The following is a 27503-nucleotide window of genomic DNA, read 5'->3' as shown; positions in this document are numbered from 1 at the left end:
TTTGGCCTTCTGGACCTGACTTCCGTAACCACCTGACTTCCCGAGCTGGAAATTAATCGTCTGTAATCCGTATTTCTAATTGTTATAATTTTTAATATTTTTTATACTATTATTCTCCATATGATTAGTCATTACCGTTATTATGAATTCTAGTTTTTCTACTTCTTCAGCAACTGTGTGGGTACTGCCGATTATTGTTTTTTTGTATTATCATGTTATCTTATGTATCTAGACTGTGTGCATTGTATTTGTATATTCCATGTATATGGCCCTGAGCTGAAATGAAGGATTATTATTATTATTATTATTATTATTATTATTATTATTATTATTATTATTATTATTATTATTATTATTATTATTTCACGGAAATGCGAAATTAAGCTCTTGCTCTTCGAATACCAACAAATGGCTTGCAGTTGAAAGAACTGTCACCAACGAAAGCCGGAACACAAATTGCAAATGAACGCCACCATTAAGTCACAGCTATAGTCTGGCCATGCTGCTCTTCCTGCTCGCATCTTCTCTTCCTGTTTCAATTATACCCATAGTATTACTTCTCGTGCTCGAACAATAGCTGCTTTCACTTTCATTTTTATACTACTCTGTCATTCTTTCTTCACTCCTCGCTACACTACCTTTCTGTTCTACATTTCTCAAGACCTCTTCTGCGTAACATGTAAATTTATGCAGTCACGCCAAGTATTCTTTTCTACCATACCTTTTCCTTCTGCTGCCTTCTCTTCTCTCTTCCTGTTGCATTTCCTTCATCTTCCCAGACCCTAAACAAACTTTAGAAGGAATAAAAACTTCAATAAACGCAACTACGACTGGGATTAGTCATCCACCCTAGCCTTCTGTGCTAGGCCTAGTTTACAGTTTCTTCCTCTTTCAAAAAACATAACGTTTCCTTTTAGTTGATCTATGAGATTCATATTTTTTTATCTGTTGTGAATTTGAGCTTTGGAATGTGTAACTTCGATAAATAAATAAGTAGTTGTTCATGAACCAAGATACTTTGTATCAACAAAAGATGATCGAATCTAATCTATCTTTCAAATATTCTTGTTTTACGCGTATTTAAAATGTGTTGGGAACAGAACATGTCTCCTGAGATTCATCAGAGGAAATAGATTTCAAAATCTTTAAAATCTACTTATTTTGTGCGAAATTAATTTCATTTGCCAATAAATTTGGTACGCAAGAAATTAAAATGAAAACTGGCTTATGCATTTCTCTTATGAACAACTAATTACGAAGTGATGTTCACATCTTAAATCTGGAATTGTCCAAAATCGGAAAGGACAACTATGGTCCAAGTGTTTCTTTCCGTAGCCAAAGTCATTGATGCTAAAGAACGTCAGATATCAAAATGAGTGCGTGATGCTCCCATAGCAACTTCAATACCACAACGAAATATAGTGATAAAACACGAAATTCAAAGAAAACTTGCGGTCAATCTGGAATGAAGAGGGGAAAAGTGTACCGTCAAGATGGTTGGATGTATCCTGTGCAAGAGTCTATCTATTTCCTTAAGCAAGAAAATACATCATACATCTCTCTATGCAACTTAAACCAGAGGCATATTAAATGGGCAACTTTTATGTACAGTAGATACGAGTGTATGATGCATCATTTAACATGAATCTGGGACCTAGACTAACACATCTCCCCCTACCACCAACGCTGCCCAGTCAACTTGTAAGTAGTATGAAAAACTGGGGGTAAGAACCCGGGTAGTTGGCTACAGAAGTAGCATAGAAACACTTACAATAGCAGCAACAGTGTTGGTAGCAGCAGTATGAGAAAATGACCACGGAGGAGCGTTAAGTTTTCTTTTTTCGTCTCTGTGGCTCTTCTTCTGCAACTTGAACGTTACGATTTTACAGCTAAGCAACGAGGAACGAGTTGACTTTTAATTTCACCTAGATGCGCCGAGTTGTGAACTAGTTAAGTTCCACCTCCAAAGATGGAAACTCTATCAAAACGGGTTACGGGCGGGAAGATAATGCCAGACCTGAATATTTCTAAGGTCAACCATGCAGTTTCAATTGAGGTAAAACTCGCTAGTTATGGATGCGGGAGTGAGTCATCTCCGCTGCAAAAACTTACACGAATTTAATGTTGCGCGTACAAGAAGACGAACTGTATGATACTTTACGAATGTGAGAACATTCATGAATGTTACTGAAATGTTGGAAAACCTGAATTTGATCTCGTCTCGCACTATTTCTCTCAGGTCAGGTAATGTTACGTCATGCAGTGTCTAGTTTTCAGAGATAATAATAGTGGAAGAATTATTGAAGAGGAAAATGAAAGGAAATTATGGACCCTTCGAGTGGAAACAAGTTAAGATAGAAATGGAAAGAAATATGAAATGGTATATTTATGAATGATTACCTGTACCTATAACGGTAAAAATCTCTCTCTCTCTCTCTAGGGAACCTAGCTTATCTTGAATATATATAAATATATAATACATATATATATAATACATATATATATATATATATATATATATATATATATATATATATATATATATATATATATATATATATTCAAGATAAATAGTTTCCCTCAACTAAGTAGCTTTGGAGGAGAAGACACTGCCTCATTAATACTTTAACTGTCGAATCGAAGATGAATCTCTTCTTCAGAAAACTCCCTTAACATTAGTCTTTTCCTACTCATACACGAAAGTCTCAACAGCAGCACTTTGAAATCCCCTTTAGACCGTTTATCACTCAATGCTATTTACACACTTTCGTTTCCTCGATGTTACCTTCCTTTCCAGCACCATTTCTTATCTGTTGTTAATCAGCTCAGTGGTCTGGTTAAACTAAGATATATTTAATTTATCTGTTCATCTTGTGCTATCTGGGTTTTTCTCTCCTGATTCTTCCCCCCCCCCCCCGCCCGCCATCACCCTTCTCGCCAATCTATCTACTGTACAGTCATCTTCAAAACATTCTAATAATAAGTCTCTTCACTGTGATAACCATTGGCCAGTTTTCTTATTGGTCTACAAATTTCTCTTTTCAAAGCTTCTCCTTAAAAAACTCAGCTTACACAAACCCCTTACACTCACGCATTATTCACTTTTAATGAAGCTTTAAAATACTCCATCAGCACAATACTACATGCACTTCAGGTAGCATATTTCCATTTGGAAAATGTATTCTAACATCCAATGGTCCATTATCCTTTCTCTATTTATACATTTCCCTAAGAACATTACACAAACACACACATATATACATACATATTACACAAGCACACACATATATACATACATGTGTGTAATAAATAAATATAAATATACATATATATATATATATATATATATATATATATATATATATATATATATATATATATATATTATAGGACAATATCCCCTGAAACAGATGTAGCTTAATAACCTCCTTTGGGGATTTGAACCAAAAGCCACTGAAGCAGTTGGCCTTTTAATCCACTCAGGTACCTGTGCTCGAAAGAAAACTTACCAGATATACGAATAAATATGACGTTATGAATATGAATTTGCATATCTGTAACTGCGTGGAATAGGCGTTGGCCTACTGTTCCAGTGGGTCGTGACTCCCACGCAGCATCTGTGGGATTGTGCAACGAGGACAGGAGAGCGGGTATATAAGATCAAGATACCCTGGAGAAAAATACCCAGAGTAATGACAGAGAGATAAGAATAGGTAGTAAATTCATGATGGGGGTGAAGTGAAACCATTTTGACGGCCAGAGCTAGGCATTGATTAAAGGGAAAGTCTGTGATTCAACTCTGGCAAAAGTAGTGGGCGATGGAGCTCCACTTGCTTACCTGTACTAGAAGGACGCATAGACACACACACACATATATATTCATGTATATATGTAAATATACATGATTAAAAAATCACAGTAGATGCACGTGACTTCAGTGTATAGGCGAATCCCACAGGAAAATGACAGAAAGAAGTTCAGTACCAAGCGCTTTCTCGTCTACTAACGCATCGTCTGGGCACAAATATACTGTACATATGTATATATACATACGTATGTATACATATATATGTAATGTATATATATATATATATATATATATATATATATATATATATATATATATGAAAAGAGAGAGAGATAAGACAGATAGACAGATATAAAGATAAATACAGAGAGAGAGAGAGAGAGAGAGAGAGAGAGAGAGAGAGAGAGAAACTCTCCAGCATCGACTGACGAGAATTAGGGCATAACGCCCCTCCATTTTCCTTTCCATCGTTATCTGGCGTGTTTTCTGGCGAGCAGATTAAAATTACAAAGCCTCCGCAATCATTTAAAAACCTTTGGCCCCGAAATTACAATCGGTGTCTTTGGGTAGAAACTTCTAAAGAGTGATCAGTCAGTGTTAATGTCTGGCGAAGCGACGGTTTGCATGAGAAATTCTGACATGATTAGAACTTCCATGTAGTGACAACGCCGTCACCGAGGAGGATGTAAACGTGTTGGTATTTCCTGTTAAATATACTGTCTTTTTCTATCGTCGACTGAATGGTCTGTCTTCGTCTAAAAGGACAGACTTAAAAACCATTTTCTCAAGTAGTTTTGTTTCATCTTAATCACATTAACAAACAAGTAAACAGTGCGACGAAGTTTCTTCGGCGCAATCGAGTTTTTTGTACAGCGTATAATCAAGGCCACCGAAAATCGATCTATCTTTCGGTGGTCTCGGTATAATGCTGTATGAGCGGCCCAAGAAACTTTAACAACGGGCCGGTGGTGGCCTGGCCTATATCGTTGCCAGACGCACGATTATGCTAACTTTAACCTTAAATGAAATAAAAACTACTGAGGCTAGAGGGCTGCAATTTGGTATGCTTGATGATTTGAGGGTGGATGATCAACATACCAATTTGCAGCCCTCTAGCCTCAGTAGTTTTTAAGATCTTAGGGCGGACAGAAAAAATGCGGACATAAAAAAAGTGCGGACGGACAGACAAAGCAGCACAATAGTTTTTTTTTAGAAGACTAGAAATGTATGTATAAAATACAACATTTTTTTTACTATTCGACGGCAGACTAAATGTTATTCCTGTAAAAGATCGACTTTCACGACAAAAAATTCCAGAAGGGTCAGTTATACAACAGAGGAAAAGGAAAAAAAGTCTAGTTATTTATGTTCGCCCAGAATAAGACAAACTGCCACTTGCTTGAAAGCCAAACTACATTAGAATGCGCTACCATTAAGTACAATAAAAGAAAAAGAGTAACATAACATACAAATAAAGTAAGAAAACCGAAAGAACCCTATTTCAAGATAATCAAGCGGATAGCAGCTGAAACCGTGATAAACAGCTTTACAGGAAACAGGGTGAAAGAGTCTCATACCGGACGCATGGCATCGTGGGACCTCAACAGAAAGCGGAAGCTTTCGCTTTGCAAAACGGGTAACACGCACTCGTTAAGAGTTTAAGCGCGCAGGTGACAGCGGAGGTTCCTTATTGAAATCTGAGTATAAGGAAGAACTCAAGGCTTTTAAAGCACTTTCCGTTTTATTGATCACTGTAAAAATGTACTCGGGATGAGCCTAATGAATTCATTTAATCGCCATCAATATCTGGATATTACCGTTTACCTTTCATTATTAACAAGTAAAAAATGTGCCTAAGTTTCTTCGGTGCAATCGAGTTTTCTGTACAACCGCTACAGCGTATAATCAAGGCCACCGAAAATAGATCTATCTTTCGGTGGTCTCGATATAATGTATGACCCGCTGCCCATGAAACTTTAACCACAGCATGGTGGTGGCCTATTCCATATTGTTGCCAGAAGCACGATTATGGCTAACTTTAACCTTAAATAAAATAAAAACTACAATTTGGTAAGCTTGATGATTGGAGGGTGAATGATCAACATACCAATTTGCAGCCCTCTGGCCTCAAGTAGTTTTTAAGGTCTGAGGGCGGACAGAATAAAGTGCGGACGGACAGACAAAGCAGGCACAATAGTTTTCTTTTACAGAAAATTAAAAAGGGCTTAAAAATATATATACATATATTCTGACAATAGTCGAATCTACTTATCTTGTATAGAATGGTGGTTATCAGTGAATAATAACAGTAACGTTTTCATTCTGTTATCATCACAGGAGAATGTTCTCATACAAGCAAATGTTTCAAATCTAAATTTTCAGTTCCACCAAATCCCCGGGGAAAAGAATAACCGAGTGAGGATTCCACTTCCTTTTTTCCCCCTATACGAAAAAGGGACTGGGCGATCATGAAACCAACTCACCGTGTCTGTAACGGCAGCATGAAATCCATTGCGACACACTGACACACTTCAGCCCTACGTATTTTAAACATGCTCGACGTGGATAGACCGAGCGCGTGGTCATGAGTTTGAACAAACTCGCATGTATCTCTCTCTCTCTCTCTCTCTCTGGTGGTTTTAAACACAAATACGAGCTTGTACTGTACATGTTGCTTGCTTACATGCATACATATAAATTCTCTTTTTTACCATCTCCAATTAGAAAGTGGAGTATTGGAACTAGTTCATACAAAGAAAATGGACACGATACGTAAAGGAAAGCCACCAGTAAGTTTCAATGTCATGAGTAGATGCTGAAATACCCTGTATAAGTATTACTGCTTATAAATGGTTTTCTGGAGAGAGAGAGAGAGAGAGAGAGAGAGAGAGAGAGAGAGAGAGAGAGAGAGAGAGAGAGAGAGAGAGAGAGATCAAAAAGTCCATTCGAAATACGGTTAGGCTTAGCAATCTTCGGTTACCTGAAGAATGATCCAAAGCCACGATAACAACACCAGCGTTATCATCAGCTGCTAATGATTATTCACAAAAAAAAAAAACACCACAACCACTTTCATTAGCGGCTAATAATAATTCACGAGAATATTACCAGCGCTATCATTAGCAGCTAATAATTATTCAAGTAAACAACACCATGGCTATCATTAGCAGCTAATAATTATTCACGAGAACATCACCGGCGCTATCATTAGCAGCTAATAATGATTCCTGCCACCAGAGTGAAAGAAGTGTAAATGCTCCTCTGCAGCTCCTCCGGGAAGGCATCGGAGAAGTATCCCCGTTAGACGCAGCCAAGCATAATGCCTCAGCGAGCACGGGACAAAGGACGACGAAGGGTTCTCCTTGATGCAACCACCAACCGGGTTTCCGTTACCACTTGACAACCACGATAGGTATTCCAGACGAGGCTATCAGAAACCAACAACGCTCTCTCTCTCTCTCTCTCTCTCTCTCTCTCTCTCTCTCTCTCTCTCTCCGTCTGAGTGGCCTCTAGCAGCGCAAGTTGTAACACCCATATTAGCACACTGCCGCGTAGACCTGAGGATTCGCTGCCGGGATAAGATAAGACCGGTATGCCGGAGCAGTTAATTGTGTGTCTGGCTATTACACGACTCTTGTGGGCAGCATTTGGAGTGGATAATGATAGAGAAATAAAAGAAAAATTACGCCTGATGATATTAACACACCAAGTAAAAAAAAAAGTACATACACCAAACCATATTTGAAAATGGGAAGACCTAGCATCTAATGACAGATTCAAAGCTAAACTGGCAGCTTCTTCTCTCTCTCTCTCTCTCTCTCTTCCCTCAGTTGCCATTCCCAGTAGTCGACTAACCATTAGGTAAATAAACCACTATTGAGGTAAATGTAGGCACAGAGGATCTGTAGGAACATGCACACAATGTCCCTTCCTTGCCCAGGATCGAATCCTGTCCTCCGGTTTGTTCCAAAAGGATTGGTACTAAGAAGAGAGAGAGAGAGAGAGAGAGAGAGAGAGAGAGAGAGAGAGAGAGAGAGAGAGAGAGAGAGAGAGAGAAGAAGAAGAAGAAGAAAGAAGAAGAAGAGAAGAAGAAGAAGAAGAAGAAGAAGAGGAGGAGGAGGAGGAGGAGGAGGGGGAGGAAGAGGAGGAGGACCAAATAAAACAATGCCGGCTGATCAAGGCAAAGCAATCAGCTCCCAGCTCCCGACCATTTTCGTAAGGCAAAGTTGGACTTAGAGACACGCCCTGGGTCGACCCCTTCGCACAAGTCGCCGATCGATGATTAAATCATGAGGAGGAGCTCCTCCTCCTCCTCCTCCTCATCATCATCATCATCATCATCATCATCGTATCTCACAAGCAGGTGTAATATCACTTCCCCATGCAGCCGGCATTAAAAAAAAAGTTACTCAAGACAGGTGTGACCTGGGCAGTGTGATTCAGCGCTCCCCGGAATGGGGTCACCCTTGCCGTGATATGGTGGCTGGGGCTTCAGCAACGCTCAACACGACGGATCGCGGTTGACGTAACTTGATCAGGATTTTCTTCCATCCAGTCTGCTCCATGGAACACGTGAAATGTCAGGAGAGAGAGAGGGGGAGAAGTTGGGGAGGGTTCAGAATGCTTCGAGCTAACGTTGTAATTATATTTATCATTATTAAGCATAGTTACTGATCAGGATTTTCTTCCATCCAGCCTACTCGATACAGCAAGTGAAATTTCAATGGGGAGAGAGAGAGAGAGAGAGAGAGAGAGAGAGAGAAAGGCGGTCTACCGCATTATATTTGTCATTATCAAGCAATGATTAATGATCAGGATTTTCTTCTAGCCTAGTCGATGGAACAAGTGAAATGTCAGAGAGAGAGAGAGAGAGAGAGAGAGAGAGAGAAATGAGAGAGAGCTAAAGTTGATATATTTATCATTATTAAGAAATGATTACTGATCACGATTTTCTTCCAGCCTGCTCGATGGAACACGTGAAATGTCAGAGAGAGAGAGAGAGAGAGAGAGAGAGAGAGAGAGAGAGAGAGAGAGAGAGAGAAAGGTCGAATGCTTTGAGCTATTGAATCAAATGAATTGTAATGAAGCAAAATGCAAGACAATCGTCATTATATCGGTATGACCGAATTTCACGTAAATAGAAACGATGGAAAGAAGATTCGAACTCGGCCAGCTTTCTAATACGTCACTCCCATACCCTACTTGTCAGACGGGTAGTCTGGGGCGTCAAATATCTGCTAAATAATGTAAATACGAAGCGACTATAACTGAGCGATGTTTTCATTTACATAATTATCTTATTTTTTAAATCAACATCTGAATAATAATAATAATATAATAATAATAATAATAATAATAATAATAATAATAATAATAATAATAATAATAATAATAATAATAATAATAATTGATAAGTATTTCATTTAAATAATTATCTTTTTTTAAATCAACATCTGTAAAATAATAATAATAATAATAATAATAATAATAATAATAATAATAATTGATAAGTATCAAGACCTGAAAATCGAAATAAGAAGGATATGGAATATGCCAGTGGAAATTGTACCCATAATCGTAGGAACAGTAGGCACGATCCCTAGATCCCCGAAAAGGAATCTGGAAATACTAGATGCCGAAATAGCCCCAGGACTCATGCAGAAAAGTGTGCTATTAGAAACAGCGCACATAGTGAGAAAAGTGATGGACTCCTAAGGAGGCAAGACGCAACCTGGAACCCACACTATAAAACCACCCAGTCGAATAGGATGACTGTGATAGACAACCCCAGCCCCCCAAAAAAAAAAAAAAAATTAGTTAATTCAGTTACTGATCACAGATATAATATTAATGACAATACAGTTGCCGACTCTCCTTGTATGGAGAAGTCTTTTTCTTTTTATTTTATTTCATCGATAGTGATATCATTCGTTCTCTACTTATTTTAACAATAAAATCCTATGAATCTGACAATCTATAAACTTCTCTTGGCACTTCACATAGTTTTTAATCATTTCTATCTATTTTTCTCTTACACACACACACACACACACACACACACACACAATTACTCTCTCTCTCTCTCTTCTGGAGCAGATAAAACAAAAAAATCCTATAAATCTGACAACCTTAACTTCTCTTGGCACTTCACATAGTTTTTAATTATTTCTATCTATTTTTCTCTTACACACACACACACACACACACACACGCACACACACACACACACACAATTACTCTCTCTCTCTCTCTCTTCTGGAGCAGATAAAACTGCCACTCATTCGAACGTCGACAGAGGCCTGGAAGTTGGCTTGAATGATCACTAAAAACTCCTTAACGAGAACAGTGTCCTTGCCGTTGGAATTCCTTCCAGGCGGCCTCATCCATGATGGCTTCTAAAATTCAATGTTTTGCCTCTGATACTGATGGGACTGTTCACTTAGACTGGTTTTTCTCTCATTTGTTATATTGTAAGCCTTGGCAGAGCCAATTGTTTTCTGAAAACGTACCTAAAATTCTAACATATAGTTCATTTTCCAAGATGGCCGTCTTAGATACAATGTCTGACTTATGATAATATTGCTGAACTCTGAAGTCGGCCACATTCTTTGAATAAGCCATATCTACGCTGGCCTTCACCACTAGAAATTCTCAACTATGAGTCCTAGAGGGTGCAAGCGAAAGGTGCAGACAGACACACTCCAGCTGTCACGTGGGCAAAGCTATGAGAGGAATCTCAGTACAACAAAATCGACCGTTAAGGCGTTTCAAACGTTTGGGAGAATTGGGCCCTTGAGTGACAAAACTGTCAAAATCACAGAAGAGTGAGTGTATTCACTCCCAGGGGATACTAGTGATACCGGACTGCTAAAAATTCAGATTGGAGTTCGTTGTGGACTAAATGAAAGTTAGAATCCCAAATGTCATGTAATTTGCAGAATATCTTAGATAACTGCACCTGAATTAAGAAGATGGCCATCAAAAGAAAGGCAAGCCAGTGATAGTAGGGATTATAGGTATCAGGATGGTTTATAGATTGTAGAGAATTTAAAAGGCAATGGTTGAGCAGACTCTCCATGTGTTTGTTTAGCTCATATGATACTGGCCAGTACATAACAGCTCTGGAATTAATTGGGTCACTACTCAGAAACAGAGGATGGACTATTCATTAGTACCCTAGATGTGACTGGTGTACAATTTCCTGGTAAGCAGTCATTTATTTCAATATCAAGCGAAAGAAGAACAGTAAGCAGCCTGTAAAAGTAAAACCTACAGAGAGGAGAAAAAGGCAACAGTATCGTCAGTTCTGAAGACTGGTGTACTGCACAGGACAAAAAAAGCTCATATGAAAGCAAAACCATTTAACTCAATATTACCAGTTCAAACAGCACCCAGAATGCATGCACTGCGTACTTTTTATCAGGCAAACCATCTAGAGGGAAGGACACTGCTCTGTCAGCCAAAAACACCGAACCTATCCAATAAACATACTAAGCCAAGAAAAATCTTATGGTTTGCCCTCACATCTAGAGTGAAAGATACAGCCGCAGTGGTCTCTGTAATTGCACTTGCCAATAGTAGCCAGACCAAGGAAGACTGATATCACTAAGCAATAGCAATGATGTACCTACCTGTCATCACTGGATGAACGAAAGATTTAGGTCAAGATATGAAGAACAGATTTCCAATCATGCTACATGTCGCTTGATTGTGGGTTGGTAAAACTGACGCAACACTACATGGTCGTGATCGAAGTAGCTGAATTTTAGGCATTAAATTTTGAAAACATCAAAATATTTTTAGTCAAACAATAAAGTAAATTTTTTCGGGCAAAAACATTGAAATTAATAAGCTAGATTTTGTCCATCTCAGAAAATGTCCGTCATACTGAAATTTTGAGGACCCATGTGGAATATTCACGAAAATACTCTATAGTGTAACATTAAAAAACAAAGGCTTATAAAGAAACACAAAGTTACGCGTGTTTCTACGTCATCATCTTCTTCACAACATGGGAATATGTAGATACTGATTATTGAAAAAGACAACATCAAATCATGTCTTGATCTTTGAATGTTGCAATGAACAAATTCAATTTCAAAATACATGTCGAGAAATGGAACACTATCGCGTTATGACACAGAGGGCTACCCAAAAATGCGGTCACCTGTAACAGCTCCTGTAGAATACCAGCCTAAGGAATGTTGCTGAAGGAGCAAAAAGGGGCGTTCTGGCATAAGGCTTATTTCATCGACCAACATTTCTTTCGGAAAAACATATATATATATATATATATGATTCTTTTGTTTTATTGGCGTACATCAACCTTAATACCCTATGAGAAAAATGGCTTTTCTAAACAGAGAGAGAGAGAGAGAGAGAGAGAGAGAGAGAGAGAGAGAGAGAGAGAGAGAGAGAGAGAGAGTTAAAAAAATACTTGTGACCTTCTCCTAAACGAGGGAAAAAACACTGGCTATGGTAAGTTTTCCTAAGGCATGAAATTCCTTTTTATTTTTTTTTTTTATTTCTGAACTGGTTGGCCATTTTCTCGCAACCTGTAGATTTTTTGTCTGCGCAAATTATCGAGCACCGGTAGACCCTACCAAGGTACAAGCCCATCGCAATAATGGACGACGTAAGAACTGGTGGAGAATACCAACATTATCTGTACGGAAAAGAATCGCCATAGACTAATTATTATTAATGATAGCAGAATCCGTCTGTAATTTATTACAAAGACCAACCCTGAACCGCCAACTGGAAGCGGACATCTTCCAGGCGCCCCCCGTCATCTACCACCGAAACAATAAATAACTCAAAAAACGGCAACAACATTTCTTGAATCACGTCTCTCTCTCTCTCTCTCTCTCTCTCTCTCTCTCTCTCTCTCTCTCTCTCTCTCTCTCTCTCTCTCTCTCCTGGTCGCTTAACCTTCATCCTCTTCCCGTAATACGTATCCCGCATTCGTGTCGTTTTTGATTGAGCTGGCATTATGCCAGCACGTGCTCTTGCTCTTAAAGCAACCCGTAAAATTCCGCATTCCTATTGAAAATTTTCGTTGGTTGCCATAACAACCAGAACATGCTGTTTTTGTTTTCATTACAGTTTACTTTGGAAATTTTGAGTTATTGTAAATCTTGTTGTAATTTGCTATTTTTGCACAATTTTAAATCCATTACATCATTTTATTGTACTTTATTATATTGTACTGAAATGTATTTTCAATGTGTAAGGACGTTACAGTTCCGTCCGCATAATGTAATAAAACAACAGAACCCAAAGACCATGTATTTACGGGCTGTTCCAGGAGTAAGAGCCCGTGCCAGCACAAGGCTGGCTCAGTCTTAAACAACATCATGTATTATGGGCTGCTCTATGAGCAAGAGCCCGTGCTGGCATAAAGCCAGCTCAGTCAAAAACAACAACAGATATCTCCCGACGACGAGAGAAAAGGATGCGATGATGATGATCTTTCGCTAAATTTGAATTTCTTCTTTTTTTAAAATATTGACATTTTCGTGGCAATAAAACTTTCAAGAAAATTTCATATCATCGGCTACGAGAAAAAATCATTGTCGCCTGGTACCGTAATATATTCGTGTTTTCCCTGAAAGAATGAAGGAAATGCCAATCGCGCATGCGTATAGAGCCATAACTTAGTAGGTGCACTACTCCGAGGCCTCCAGTGGCCATCTCCGGGATCCTCCAGGTCGTCTTGAAGCCTTCAGAGACAGCATGTGAGCAAAGGAGGCGAAGTGTATGGTTAAAATGGACTGAAAGTAGATCGACTAAAAGATTTTCCAGAGGGGAAAGTACATCAGGAGAATGGCAGATAACTTGATGAAAATATAGACTACTTCGCGGAGCAGTATGGAGTCGAAGTTCCTGCTTTCTGCGATTATGGAATTATTCAGCAGCTCCACAGTTGCCTTGTCACCTATGGACGCAAGTTCTTCATTCGCAATAAGGAAGGAAACAATCAAGAAGAGAGGAAGACAATGGTGTGGAGGAATTGAAGAACATTTTGCGATTGAGAGGAGATTTTGGATGTCCAAAATTACCATTTGGAGGAGTTCTTCACTCGAAATAAGAAAGATAAGAAATAAAGAAAAGAGGACATCGGCGTGGAGGTAAACTGAAGAAAGTTGAAGAAGAAAAAAGTAGAGAACCTGAGGTGTTATTTGCTGTTTGAAAGAGTTTGGATTCACAGAATTACTCTTTGGAGAAGCAAGGTATGCTAGACATTTTGGAATCATTCAGTCTCCGGCTCCTGGAAGGACGAGAGAAATGCTATTCGCACATGCGCTGAATTCCAAAGTTTCCAGGAACAATCTCCGAGATGCTTCAAATCGTCTTGAAACCTTCAGAGAGAGCAAGTGTCATATCTGAAAAGATGGGTAAGAGAAAGCAAATGGTATGGTGAAGGGACTTGGATATCAACGCACATCATTTAAAAGAAGATAAAGAAGCTAAAGCAGAACTTCCTGAAGAAAACTGCACTACGACAATGGAGATGGAAATTCAGCAGAGGACTAGAAGACAATGAGAAGATGGCCCTCCTCAGGATGGAGTCCAAAGGCTGCCTACACAAGCCCTTCACTAAGGACAAGGGTGAGGCCCAAAAGCCCTCAAAGCTCGCCAGTCTCTTGAGGGCAGCCTTGAAGGGAAAGGTCCGACCCAGAGGCTGCTTCCTTGGAGGAAGGCAGGTATCCTGCCAGGCTGGGAAGCGGGCCTGGAGAGGGCCCAAGAACTCAAGGATGAGGCCCAAAAGCCCTCAAGGCTCGCCAGTCTCTCGAGGGCAGCCTTGAAGGGAAAGGTCCGACCCAGAGGCTGCTTCCTTGGAGGAAGGCAGGTATCCTGCCAGGCTGGGGAAGCGGGCCTGGAGAGGGCCCAAGAACTTCAAGGATGAGGCCCAAAAGCCCTCAAGGCTCGCCAGTCTCTTGAGGGCAACCTTGAAGGGAAAGGTCCGACCCAGAGGCTGCTTCCTTGGAGGAAGGCAGGTATCCTGCCAGGCTGGGGAAGCAGGGCCTGGAGAGGGCCCAAGAACTCAAGGATGAGGCCCAAAAGCCCTCAAAGGCTCGCCTAGTCTCTTGAGGGCAGCCTTGAAGGGAAAGGTCCGACCCAGAGGCTGCTTCCTCGGAGGAAGGCAGGTATCCTGCCAGGCTGGGGAAGGGGCCTGAGAGGGGCCAAGAACTTCAGGATGAGGCCCAAAAGCCCTCAAGGCTCACCAGTCTCTTGAGGGCAACCTTGAAGGAAAGGTCCGACCCAGAGGCTGCTTCCTCGGAGGAAGGCAGGTATCCTGCCAGGCTGGGGAAGCGGGCCTGAGAGGGCCCAGAACTTCAAGGATGAGGCCCCAAAGCCCCTCAAGGTTCGCCAGTCTCTTGAGGCAGCCTTGAAGGGAAGGTCCGACCCAGAGGCTGCTTCCTTGGAGGAAGGCAGGTATCCTGCCAGGCTGAAGCGGGCCTGGAGAGGGCCCAAGAACTTCAAGGATGAGGCCCAAAAGCCCTCAAGGCTTGCCAATCTCTTGAGGGCAGCCTTGAAGGGAAAAGGTCCGACCCAGAGGCTGCTTCCTTGGAGGAAGGCAGGTATCCTGCCAGGCTGGCTGGAAGCGCCTGGATAGGGCCCAAGAACTTCAAGGATGAGGCCCAAAAGCCCCAAGGCTCGCCAGTCTCTGAGGGCAGCCTTGAAGGAAAGGTCCGACCCAGAGGCTGCTTCCTCGGAGGGAAGGCAGGTATCCTGCCAGGCTGGGGAAGGGGCCTGGAGAGGGCCCAGAACTTCAGGATGAGGCCCAAAAGCCCTCAAGGCTTGCCAGTCTCTTGAGGGCAGCCTTGAAGGGAAGGTCTGACCCAGAGGCTGCTTCCTTGGAGGAAGGCAGGTATCCTGCCAGGCTGGGGAAGCGGGCCTGGATAGGGGCCCAAGAACTTCAAGGATGAGGCCCAAAAGCCCTCAAGGCTCGCCAGTCTCTTGAGGGCAGCCTTGAAGGGAAAGGTCCGACCCAGAGGCTGCTTTCTCGGAGGAAGGCAGGTATGCTGCCAGGCTGGGGAAGCGGGCCTGGAGAGGGCCCAAGAACTTCAAGGACGAGGCCCAAAAGCCCTCAAGGCTCGCCAGTCTCTTGAGGGCAGCCTTGAAGGGAAAGGTCCGACCCAGAGGCTGCTTCCTTGGAGGAAGGCAGGTATCCTGCCAGGCTGGAGAAGCAGGCCTGGAGAGGGCCCAAGTACTTCAAGAATGAGGCCCAAAAGCCCTCAAGGCTCGCCAGTCTCTTGAGGCAGCCTTGAAGGGAGGTCCACCAGAGGCTGCTTCCTCGGAGGAAGGCAGGTATCCTGCCAGGCTGGGGAAGCGGGCCTGGAGAGGGCCCAAGAACTTCAAGGACGAGGCCCAAAAGCCCTCAAGGTTTGCCAGTCTCTTGAGGGCAGACTTGAAGGGAGAGGTCCGACCCAGAGGCTGCTTCCTTGGAGGAAGGCAGGTATCCTGCCAGGCTGGGGAAGCGGGCCTGGAGAGGGCCCAAGAACTTCAAGGATGAGGCCCAAAAGCCCTCAAGGTTTGCCAGTCTCTTGAGGGCAGCCTTGAAGGGAGAGGTCCGACCAGAGGCTGCTTCCTCGGAGGAAGGCAGGTATCCTGCCAGGCTGAAAGCGGGCCTGAAGAGGGCCCAAGAACTTCAAGGATGAGGCCCAAAAGCCCTCAAGGTTTGCCAGTCTCTTAAGGGCAGCCTTGAAGGGAAAGGTCCGACCCAGAGGCTGCTTCCTCGGAGGAAGGCAGGTATCCTGCCAGGCTGGGGAAGCGGGCCTGGAGATGGCCCAAGAACTTCAAGGCCGAGGCCCAAAAGCCCCCAAGGCTTGCCAGTCTCTTGAGGGCAGCCTTGAAGGGAATGGTCCAACCCAGAGGCTGCTTCCTCGGAGGAAGGCAGGTATCCTGCCAGGCTGGGAAGGGCCTGGATAGGGCCAAAACTTCAAGGATGAGGCTCAAAAGCCCCCAAGGCTCGCCAGTCTCTTGAGGGCAGCCTTGAAGGGAAAGGTCCGACCAGAGGCTGCTTCCTCGGAGGAAGGTGCAGGCATCCTGCCAGGCTGGGGAAGCGGGCCTGGATAGGGGCCAAGAACTTCAGGATGAGGCCCAAAAGCCCCAAGGCTCGCTAGTCTCTTGAGGGCAGCCTTGAAGGGAAAGGTCCGACCCAGAGGCTGCTTCCTCGGAGGAAGGTAGGTATCCCGCCAGGCTGGGGAAGCGGGCCTGGAGAGGGCCCAAGAACTTCAAGGATGAGGCCCAAAAGCCCCCAAGGCTCGCCAGTCTCTTGAGGGCAGCCTTGAAGGGAAAGGTCCGACCCAGAGGCTGCTTCCTTGGAGGAAGGTAGGTATCCTGCCAGGCTGGGGAAGCGGGCCTGGAGAGGTCCCAAGAACTTCAAGGATGAGGCCCAAAAGCCCTCAAGGCTCGCCAGTCTCTTGAGGGCAGCCTTGAAGGGAAAGGTCCGACCCAGAGGCTGCTTCCTCGAAGGAAGGTAGGTATCCTGCCAGACTGGGGAAGCGGGCCTGGATAGGGCCCAAGAACTTCAAGGACGAGGCCCAAAAGCCCTCAAGGCTTGCCAGTCTCTTGAGGGCAGCCTTGAAGGAAAGGTCCGACCCAGAGGCTGCTTCCTCTGAGGAAGGCAGGTATCCTGCCAGGCTGGGCGGGCCTGGGGAGGGCCCCTAGTGTGAGGACCAAAGGCTCCCTAGGGAGGCCAGTTCTTTGAGGGCACCCTTGAGGGTGAGTGTCCTCTCCATAAGTGGAAGGCAGGATTCCTTGGAAGATCTGATAAGAAAATCATTGCCGCTTGGTTTCCCATTAATAGAATGCTCTTTATTACTCTATTTCTGTTTTCCAGATGGTTAAAATATTCTTTTATTCATGTATTGTATTCTGTATCACTTAGTTTGTATCAAAATTCCCCCATGGCAAGAATTCATTCAGGGGAAAGTATATTTCGCATTATTGCTACCAGTCTCTTCAAAGTGTACAACATAATCTTGTTTTTGACTGAGCTGGTTTTATGCCAGCACGGGCTCTTGATTAGCCTATAGAGCAACCCGTAAAACAAGATCTTTGCGTTCTGTTGTTTTAATACGTTACGCAGACGGAACTGTAGCGTCCATAAACCCTGACAATACATTTCAATAAGATATAATAAAGTACAATAAAATCATTTTAATTGCCTTTACGTTGTGCAAAAATGACACATTACAACAAGATTTACAATAACATAAAACTTTCTAAGTGAACTGCAGTGAAAACAAAGAACCAAGTGTTCTGGTTGATATAGCAACAAACGAAAAATTTCAATAGGATTGCGGGGTTTTACGGGGTGCTCTACGAGCAAGACTCCGTGCTGTTGTAATGCCTAACTCAATCAAAAACAACAAGGGTGCGGGGATACGGATTACCGGGAGAGGATGAAGGGTAATGGACGGAGAGAGAGAGAGAGAGAGAGAGAGAGAGAGAGAGAGAGAGAGAGAGAGAGAAATAATCTAGAAAAGAAATAGAAGAATTTATCATCAGTATAGAAAGGAGTTCTCATGGAGGGAGGAGGAGGAGGAGGAGGAGGAGGAGGAGGAGGAGGAGGAGGAGGAGGAGGATGAGGAGCAGGAGGAGAAACAAGCCAGGGGAGGACAGGACCAAATGGCAGCAGAAGAAGAAGGAAGACCAGGAAGATATACCTTCCTCAAGACCAAGGACGCCGGGCACCCCTCGCAAGACACTCACTCCTCCCTTCGTGACGACATCCTTTGAAAAGGATCTAGATTTTTTATTTTATCCTTTTCAGCTTGTTTTAATCCTTCAATTTCTTATATTTGCTCTTCTCATCGTTTTTTTTAAATTAAATTTTCAGTTCTTCTTTATTGCAATCTTGCTATCAGATGTCATTTATTTTCCAAGAGTATTATATTGCGAAAAGGTTTGTCGATATATATATCTATATATAGTGCATATACATATACATACATACATACATATATATATATGTATGTATGTATATGTATATGCACTATATATATATATATATACATATATATACAGTATATATTGTTTATGTATATTACAGCTTTAAATTTAAGACTGCCTCGCGTGGAAGATTGGCAGGCTCCCAAACAAGTTGCAAGAAATAAAGCTGAAAACTTTACCAATGATTTTTGTAGATGCTGATCATTTCCGATTTCACGGGACCTTTACTCACGATATATCTGGTAAACGCCTGGATTTTTAGCATGGAAAATTTGAAACTGGTATATCGACTTCACCTTCTTTCGGTTTAAATTAAAAGGCCCATTTTCCGCCCTGTACTTAACTCTGCCGTAAATATCAAGAGGCATTTCTAACAAAAGATTTCAACAGCAAACAGGCGCAGTTCGGAGTTGGTCTTTGTTGACAGAATAGATTAGTTATCCGCCTCTGGAAAATTCGGCGTCACTGTTGAATTTCAAACAATGCCTGAGATACTGATAAATGCATGCTGTATAAAATCAGCTGGGCTGAATATGTGCAGATAATAAATTGTGCTTTCAAAAGAAATAATCGCGCAGCCATACTGAGATCAATTAAAATGTTTTATTAAACTCCTGACTTAATTGACAACTTTTGTATTTCCTAATTGTTTTAAAGGTTTGCTTACGTTATGGTTTGTGGTTTAAAAAAGTGTTTATTGTAGCATCCACTGTTCTATTCATTTAATAAGTAATAATTCCTTTGTGAGTAACATTTCAAAGGAAGAATATTCTTCTTTCAAGAACGGCAAAAGATGAATCGAATATTGTTACGAAACCACACGAAGGTAAGGACTGATTGATTGATTTATAGATTTCAGGCATACATGCCAAACACCGGGGCAACTAAGGCCATTCAGCCCTGAAACGGAAATTGACAGTGAAAGGTTTGAAAAGTGTAAAAGGAGGAAAGCCTCACGGTTGCACCATGAATCAGTTGTTAGGAGAGGGTGGAAAGTAAGATGGAAGAAAAAGAATATGAAAGGAGGTACAGTAAAAGGAACGAAAGGGGTTGCAGCTAGGGGCCGAAGGCACGCTGCAAAGAATCTTAAGTAATGCCTACAGTGCACCGCATGAGGTGCACTGACGGCACTGCCCCCCTACTGGGTTTATCCATAGTTAACTGTTTTGTATGTTTACGTGTTAGTCTGACAAGATACTTGAAAAACAGACAGACGGTGTAGCAATGGATATCCTACTGGGCTGAGGTCAGGGTTAACTTATGCTTTCTTCATCGTTATAAATTCAGGTGGTTAAATAAATATTCTGAAAAGTCAAACCAACTTATGATGCATGGGCGTTATGTTGATTTACGAGCTATTGACCATACTGCATTTATTTTCAGAATACATAAACTCAAACTGATCAGTAATATTGAATCTACTACAAGAATAGAAGCTGCTATAGGACTTATTTTTTCCATATATCTAATTATCCATAACCAGGAAAACTTAATCTACCAAAATGTCTTGACATGCTCCTCTATCTTTAAAAGGAATCTAGTTACCACCTTAAAATTCTTCAATATATGCTTGAACTAATCTGGAACGTACTTAGATGATGGTGGTATGCAGTATCATAAACAAGAACGGTATCTGTGTGGTATGATCAAACTACTTATTTACAGCACTGATCTCGATTTCCTTAAGCTGAACCTATACCTCCGATACATAGATAAGAGAACAATTTCAAACATTATGACGTCCAAACCCCTACAACGACCACGTTAACCTAAATTACGTTTGGTGGCAAAATCATTAAAAGAATTTACCCTTGAGTCAATGCAGAAATCGTATTTAAACCAAAAAATCCCATCACAAATTTTCTTTGCTTTCAAGAGCTTTAGACCTACTGAGCTGCAGTAAATATAGTTTAGCAAGGCCTTTATTTAATATAGTCAGAGACAGCTCTTAAATTAACAGGGGAATCATGCTTAAACAAAAAATCGCTCGCAACAATAATTATCTTTGAACTCAAGCGTATTAGACCTACTGAGTTGCCGTAAGTATCGTTTAGCAAGGGCTTGATGTACAGCAGCAAGAGACTGCTCTTGAATTAGTAAAGCAATCATATTTAAGCCCAAAAATCGCAATATAACTTTTCTTTGATTTCGAGCGTACTAGGCCTACTGCGCTGCAACAAAATCGTTTTGCAAGGGGCTTTATGTAATGCGGTAAGAGGCAGCTCTGGGTTTGCATCTTCGAGCATCTCAGACGTCTTCGGACCAATACATCATTAAGCAAACTATTATTTAGAGCCATTCGTCAACAGCGGAACAGGACCAGTCTTAAAGAACGGGGCCTGTTTAAAATTAACAACAGGATTTGCAGAGCAAACCTCACAACGACCTGATGCTTATACCGTGTTGATGTTGGCCTGTCTTGCGCGGCTCTGGACTCTAATTGTCGTCTCGGGCGAGAGAGAGAGAGAGAGAGAGAGAGAGAGAGAGAGAGAGAGAGAGAGAGATAAGGTTCCTTCCCAAAAGTTACATTTAAATCTCTTAGCACTAACTGCCAGTCATGAGGCCCTCCTTTTGTGAAATTTTTGGAAAACCCACAAAAAACAATTTTGCTTGTTTGCAAATCAACAAACACTAGGCCAAAAACCTTCCCTCTTTATTGGAGGCAATGAATCACCATTCCTGCAAGCAGGCTTTCTGTCTTACAGGATTTATTCATGCCTTGTTTGGTAGAGTGGGTTATATTACCATGGGGGATCAGAAGGTAGCACAGCCTCCCAGCTAGGGTGTATTAGTTGGCAGAGGCGGGAGGGTAGTCATTCAGTTGAGGTTAGTTTTAGCATTATCCCAGAGCCACCAGGTTTTCTTTTTCTTAACAGATTGCCCTCTTTAACAATTAAAATTGAGTTTTCCAGTATCTACTCGAAGACTGTTTCGGGGGAACTGGCATCTGGGTTGGAGGGCAACATAAAAAAAATCCCACAGAAAATGAGGATGAAAATAGTTTGAATTACAACAGAAAACCAGAAGAAAACCAATGGTTGCACCAGGAACTGGTTATGGCAACTTGGAAAAGTCTGCCAGCCATTGAAACTTACAGAGGAATAACAGAAAATAGATATCTTTTTTCACCCGTGTGGGATTCCGAGATGTGGAAATACTGAAAAAACCTGATCTACAAGGTAAGAAAATTGCCACATAATAAAGGGGCATAGTGTTTATAGTCCCATAGTCTGTACTGCTATTGCACGAAACCAGAAAAAATAAAATGTTAACTTAGGTTATGAATGTGCGTGGTGGTGGTGGTAATGAAAAGATCGATATGACAGGTGACGTGCTTAAGGTAGTAGGTTGGATGTTATGACGCCTGCTGAAACCACGGTGAAAGGACAAACAACGCATAGTCGTTGTTTCTGATCTACCTGGGAGGCGCTGAGCTGTTACGTAAGAAGCTTGAGGGTAAAGGGAAAAACCTGTATTAGCATTCGTGAACCTATAAAAGGCTTTCGATAGAATTCAGAGATGCAATGTGGATGATGGTAACGGAGATGTTGAATCAATTTGCCGACGAAATTATCAAGCTGTCTTAAGCTTTCACGTTTGCCACACCGTCGAACTTCAGTTCTAGAGGGCTTCTATCCCTCACACTGTTTGGCTTGGAACAGTCTCTCCGAGGGTGTTAAGCCATTAGAACCTCAAAAGTTCAACCGAAGGTGCAATGCATTACTATCCTAAAACAATTCGCCTTGCATTCTAATAATTCATTTACATTTTGCATCTATTTATCTATCTATTTATTAATTAACCTTCGTTTTTTTTTCCTGATAACTGATATCTTGTTTCTGTATTTCCTATTATCTTTTAAATGAACAACATCCGTTGGTAGCTTGAATTTCAAGTCAATGGCCCCTGTTGGCTTGTTCCATATCAACAGGTGTTTATCTTCTGAATAATAATAATACCTCTAAAATGTTTAAGATCTAAACAAATTTTTCCAGACAAGCGAAACTGAAAATCAAAGATGGATAAAGACTTTACATCAGCCTAAAATATAATGAAAAATGGAGCTTACTTTCAGCATGAAAAGAAACAAATCAAAGTAGGTCGAATCTGGATTTGCTCGTGGGCATAGAAGTCTACGAGAGAACGCAGCATATGCGTTGGAAAGTGCCTAAGTGGCATCATCTTCTTCTTCTTCTCCCCAGACGGGACTGGATCCAGTCCTCTTGGCTCAGAGCCATACTGCAGCTGTGTCAGTAGGAACAGCAACAGCCATCTCCTAGGAGGAGTATTCCGGCCTAGTTGGCAACCACATCCAGTGTATCAACAATGAGCCTTCGGCCCACACCCTCTGCCCCAGAGGGAGAGAGAGAGACTGGGAGGTTTCATGGTATTCTTGCTCCTGCTGATACGAAGGGCCAACGATTTATAAGTCTCTCTCTCTCTCTCTCTCTCTCTCTCTCTCTCTCTCTCGTTCCTTTCTGATATATGATTTTCATTTTAACAGCTTGAATCTTTGCCAATATTCAGGACCACCAAAGAATTATTAATGAATTATAATTTCGTTATATCAGAAAAAATTCTCAGTCGGTGTTTCGTAAAAGAAATATTTTTTTGAACGAGACAGCATAAACAGAATGACTGACGTAGAACTAAAATAAGAAAAGACTGGATCACTGAAGGAATGAAAAATTATGTGAGAACTGAGATCGACTCACCTGATATCATGACAAGAAAAGAATTGCAAAATGATTATCACTGAGCACAACTGCAGATAGGAACACATCACTCAAAACTGCCAAAATAATTGGCAAACCATTTACCTCCATTTCAACTATCATACAATTTAGGCTACAAGAGAGTGAATGGAACTAATCGCCCAAGATTCTGCGTAAAGAAAATTAGTTCACATGATGAATTAAGCTGATGGGAAGGAACAGAATAAGCACAGCGGAAGATAGTGTCAGGTCATATGATTGTAAAGTGAACCATTTCAATTATAACCCGTGCACGCTTTACCATTAACTTGGCGAAGCACGTGATGTTTAGTTTACCAGACTGAGCCAAAGAAAAGGAGAAACAAAGTACAAAAGATAAAAAGAACGACACGAATGAGTTACATCTCTTAAGCCTGTCATGCGCCAACTTCCTTGATCAACCCTTTTCATACATGAGCTAGACATGCTTTAAGTTATTGATCACTTGGAAGGTACAGTGGTTAAAAAAATGTCTAGCATATATCACATGATATTCCAGTCACTATCTCCAGGGAACTGGTGGAAGATGTTTCCTTGATTTGTATGATATTACAGATGGCTGTGGAAAGTTTTGGCTGTACGGCCAACATAGCTAGGTCTAAGGGATCCAGTATGCCTTACGGAACAAGTAAATTCATAAGTCTATTGGACATTTGTGTCTTCTCCCAACAAGGAGCCACGCCTTTAATTATCGAGGATGACACCAGGTTATCAAAAATATCAAGAGCCGCACAGGTTACTTCTTGCTACCTCTACAAAAGACCGGCATTCATATTCCTCTGCGCCTACCCCGATATATCGTTACCAAAAGCGCTCGTCAATCGACTTTTCACATCTTTACCGCAAAAGACAAAATCATCATATTATGTCCAAGTTTCAAAAGAGCTGCTCATTCATTTCGGTTTCATTAAGAAAAAGACTTTCAAACTTCTCTCTAGAAATAAACACCACAATACATTCATTCTGCAGAACTACAAAGAAAATTCAAAGCTCTTTTTCTAAATTTCTGATCCCTTATCTGTAATTTTGGACAAAATAATGGAGATTATGGGCTAGGAACCACATTTCCAACTCATTTGATGAATTTTACACTGTGCCATAAGGAAAGCGGTGACTGACACTGGTTGCTTTACATTTTCAGGATATATCCTCTCCTTTAGCTTATGACACCAGGCCCACTGGCACTTCTCACACAGTGTTTAGGCAATATCTATACCCCCAAAGTACCTTACACCGTTTCAAAGTATAATATATATATATATATATATATATATATATATATATATATATATATATATATATATATATATCTAATACAATGTTTATTTATACTTACTTTGTTCCTATGCATTACTTCCACTGCTTCAACCACCTCGCTAAAGTCAAGATGCCAGTCTACAGACAATCCAGGGCCGGGCCGGCCTCTCTCGCCACTGCCCTGCAATGAGCAAACAGAATGTTCTCAGGACGTCTTTTGTGACGTAGTCTCTAGTTCCATGCTCCTCACCACCCTAGGTGTTACCAAAATAATCGACACACTGCCAAGTACGTAACCGCACAGGTCAGCAAAAGCAAAAAGGCAAGTAACGTTTTTCAAATGTTAAAGATGGTTCAAGTTGAAATCTTCATTCTGCGTGTTCGTGACATGACAGATAATGGCACGAATTAATAAAAACAAAGCATAAAATATGTATGGATACTAATTTACTGGCTTGCTTTACAATGAAATTGACAAGGATTATGGCACGAAATAATAAAAACAACGAATAAATGTATGGATACTAATTTGCTGAATAATTTTACAATGATAGCAACAGGAAACAGTAACTACTCGTTTCGTTATGATAATATACAGTAGATCATGCTAATATTCCTCAGTAAGCCAGCAAAGTAGATTATGTCCTTATATGAAAGGCAGGTTACCTATTACAACGGACATTCAATTTCTGCATCCATTTGGGAATTCTCTCTCTCCTCTCTCTCTCTCTCTCTCTCTCTCTCTCTCTCTCTCTCTCTCTCTCTCTCTCTCTCTCGGCAATTAAACGAATGATATGGGCGTGCTTCCTTAAACCCAAGTAAGCCTATGTTGGTCTATGCAGTAAATAAAATCCATTATTGCCAGTCAACTGTTATGGGTCGCAGCTTGGCGTGGTGAGAGAGGAGAAAACAAAACAGTAAAAATGTGCCAAAGATTCTTCGGCGCAATCGAGTTTTCAGGTTAGCTGCTACAGCATATAATCAAGGCTACCGAAATATATCTATCTTTTCTGGTCTCGATATAATGCTGTGAACCACGTGCCATGAAACTTTAACCAAGGCCCGGTGGTGGCCTATCTATATATCGTTGCCAGAAGCAATGATTATGACTAACTTTAACCTTAATCAAATAAAAAACTATTGAGGCCAGAGGGCAGCAATTTGGTATGTTTGATGATTGAGGTGGATGATCAACATACCAGTTCTGCAGCCCTCTCTGTCCTCACTAGTTTTTAAGATCTGAGGGCGGACAGAAAAAGTGCGTACAGAAGAGGAGGTGCGGGCGGACAGATTTACAGAAAACTTAAAAACAGATGCTCATGACCACTGCTCCGCTAAACTCGTTAAATATTTAGCTCTGTCTGTCTACCTGTCTCTCTCTCTCTTTATACTCATAATGTTAAGCCTAGATTGTGCAGTACGAAAGTTTCCTACCGCGTAAAACTAAATGTCCAGAGTTAACTGTTTAAACAAACGGTAAATGCAGACATGTACAGTATATATGTCTACTTCCTTTCAGTTAAAAGAATGCTAACTTAGAAATATCGTCTCTATGTCACGATTTGTAACCGGTCAAGACAATACCGAACTCTTCGGGATATGAAAAGTTTCCTACCTTGTAACATTAAATGCTCGGAGTTAATTGTTTAAACAAACGGTAAATGCAGCCATTTTATACACAGTATAGTATATATATATATATATATATATATATATATATATATATATATATATATATATATATATATTGACTTTATCACATACAAATTGTTCTGTGCATTAGAGGAATTACTAAAAGGACCTCATTCAAACCGGATGGTATCTAATGGAGTATTTATTCAGAAAATTACAGCTTTTTCTTGACAAACAGTCCACATTATCAAGTATCCGTACAGTCTTGATAATGTGACTGTTTTGTCCAAGAAAGCTTGTAACTTTTTTTCTGAATAAATACTCTACTAGATACCATCTAGTAGAGTAATATATATATATATATATATATATATATATATATATATATATATATATATATATATATCCTGTATATATAGGTGTGTATATGTATATATATACTTACACATATATATACTGTATATATATGCATGCATATATATATATATATATATACATATATATATATATATATATATATATATATATATATATATGTATATATGTATAATGTCTGCTTCCTTTCAGTTAAAAGAATATCAGATAAAACCAAACTTAGAAATATCGTCTCTAAGGTACGATTTGTAACCAGTCAAGACCATACCGAACTAGGCCTATTCGGTATACGATAACCTTACCTTGTTACATAAACAGTTCCAAGTTAACTGTTCGAGATACGTAAAGCTTCCTGTTCCAAGTTCACTGAACTGCAGACATATGTAGGCCTACTTCCCTTCAGTTACAAACAAGAGGTAAAAATAAACTAGAAATATCGTCTCTATGTCACGATTTGTAACCAGTTAAGACAATACCAAGCTGTTCAGGATACGAAAAGTTTCCTACCTTGTAACATTAACTGTTCAGGGTTCATTATTTGAAAAAATTGTAAAGGCAGCCTTATAGATACTTCCCTTCAGATACAAAAAATCAGGTTAGATTCTACTGGAAATGTCTCTACGTCAAAATCTGTAGCCAGGGAAAACCGTACTAACCTATCCGAGATACGAAAAGCTTCCTACCTTATTACATTAATAAACAAACTGTAAATG

At 40.9% G+C, this 27503-nt stretch overlaps 1 protein-coding gene across 1 annotated transcript in view; it reads right to left on the bottom strand.

Annotated features, from left to right (window-relative positions):
• Positions 1-27503, bottom strand: part of LOC136847841 (uncharacterized) — a 71100-nt gene that overhangs the window by 27946 nt on the left and 15651 nt on the right. Inside the window, exon 2 of the mRNA XM_067119807.1 lies at positions 24863-24964. The gene's annotated coding sequence lies outside the window, so the exon portion shown is untranslated. The remainder of the gene's footprint in view (positions 1-24862; positions 24965-27503) is intronic.

This window comes from Macrobrachium rosenbergii, chromosome 17 (genome assembly GCF_040412425.1).
Source record: "Macrobrachium rosenbergii isolate ZJJX-2024 chromosome 17, ASM4041242v1, whole genome shotgun sequence".
In the NCBI taxonomy this organism is placed as follows: Eukaryota; Metazoa; Arthropoda; class Malacostraca; order Decapoda; family Palaemonidae; genus Macrobrachium; species Macrobrachium rosenbergii.
This window is presented reverse-complemented; position numbering and strand designations above follow the sequence as displayed.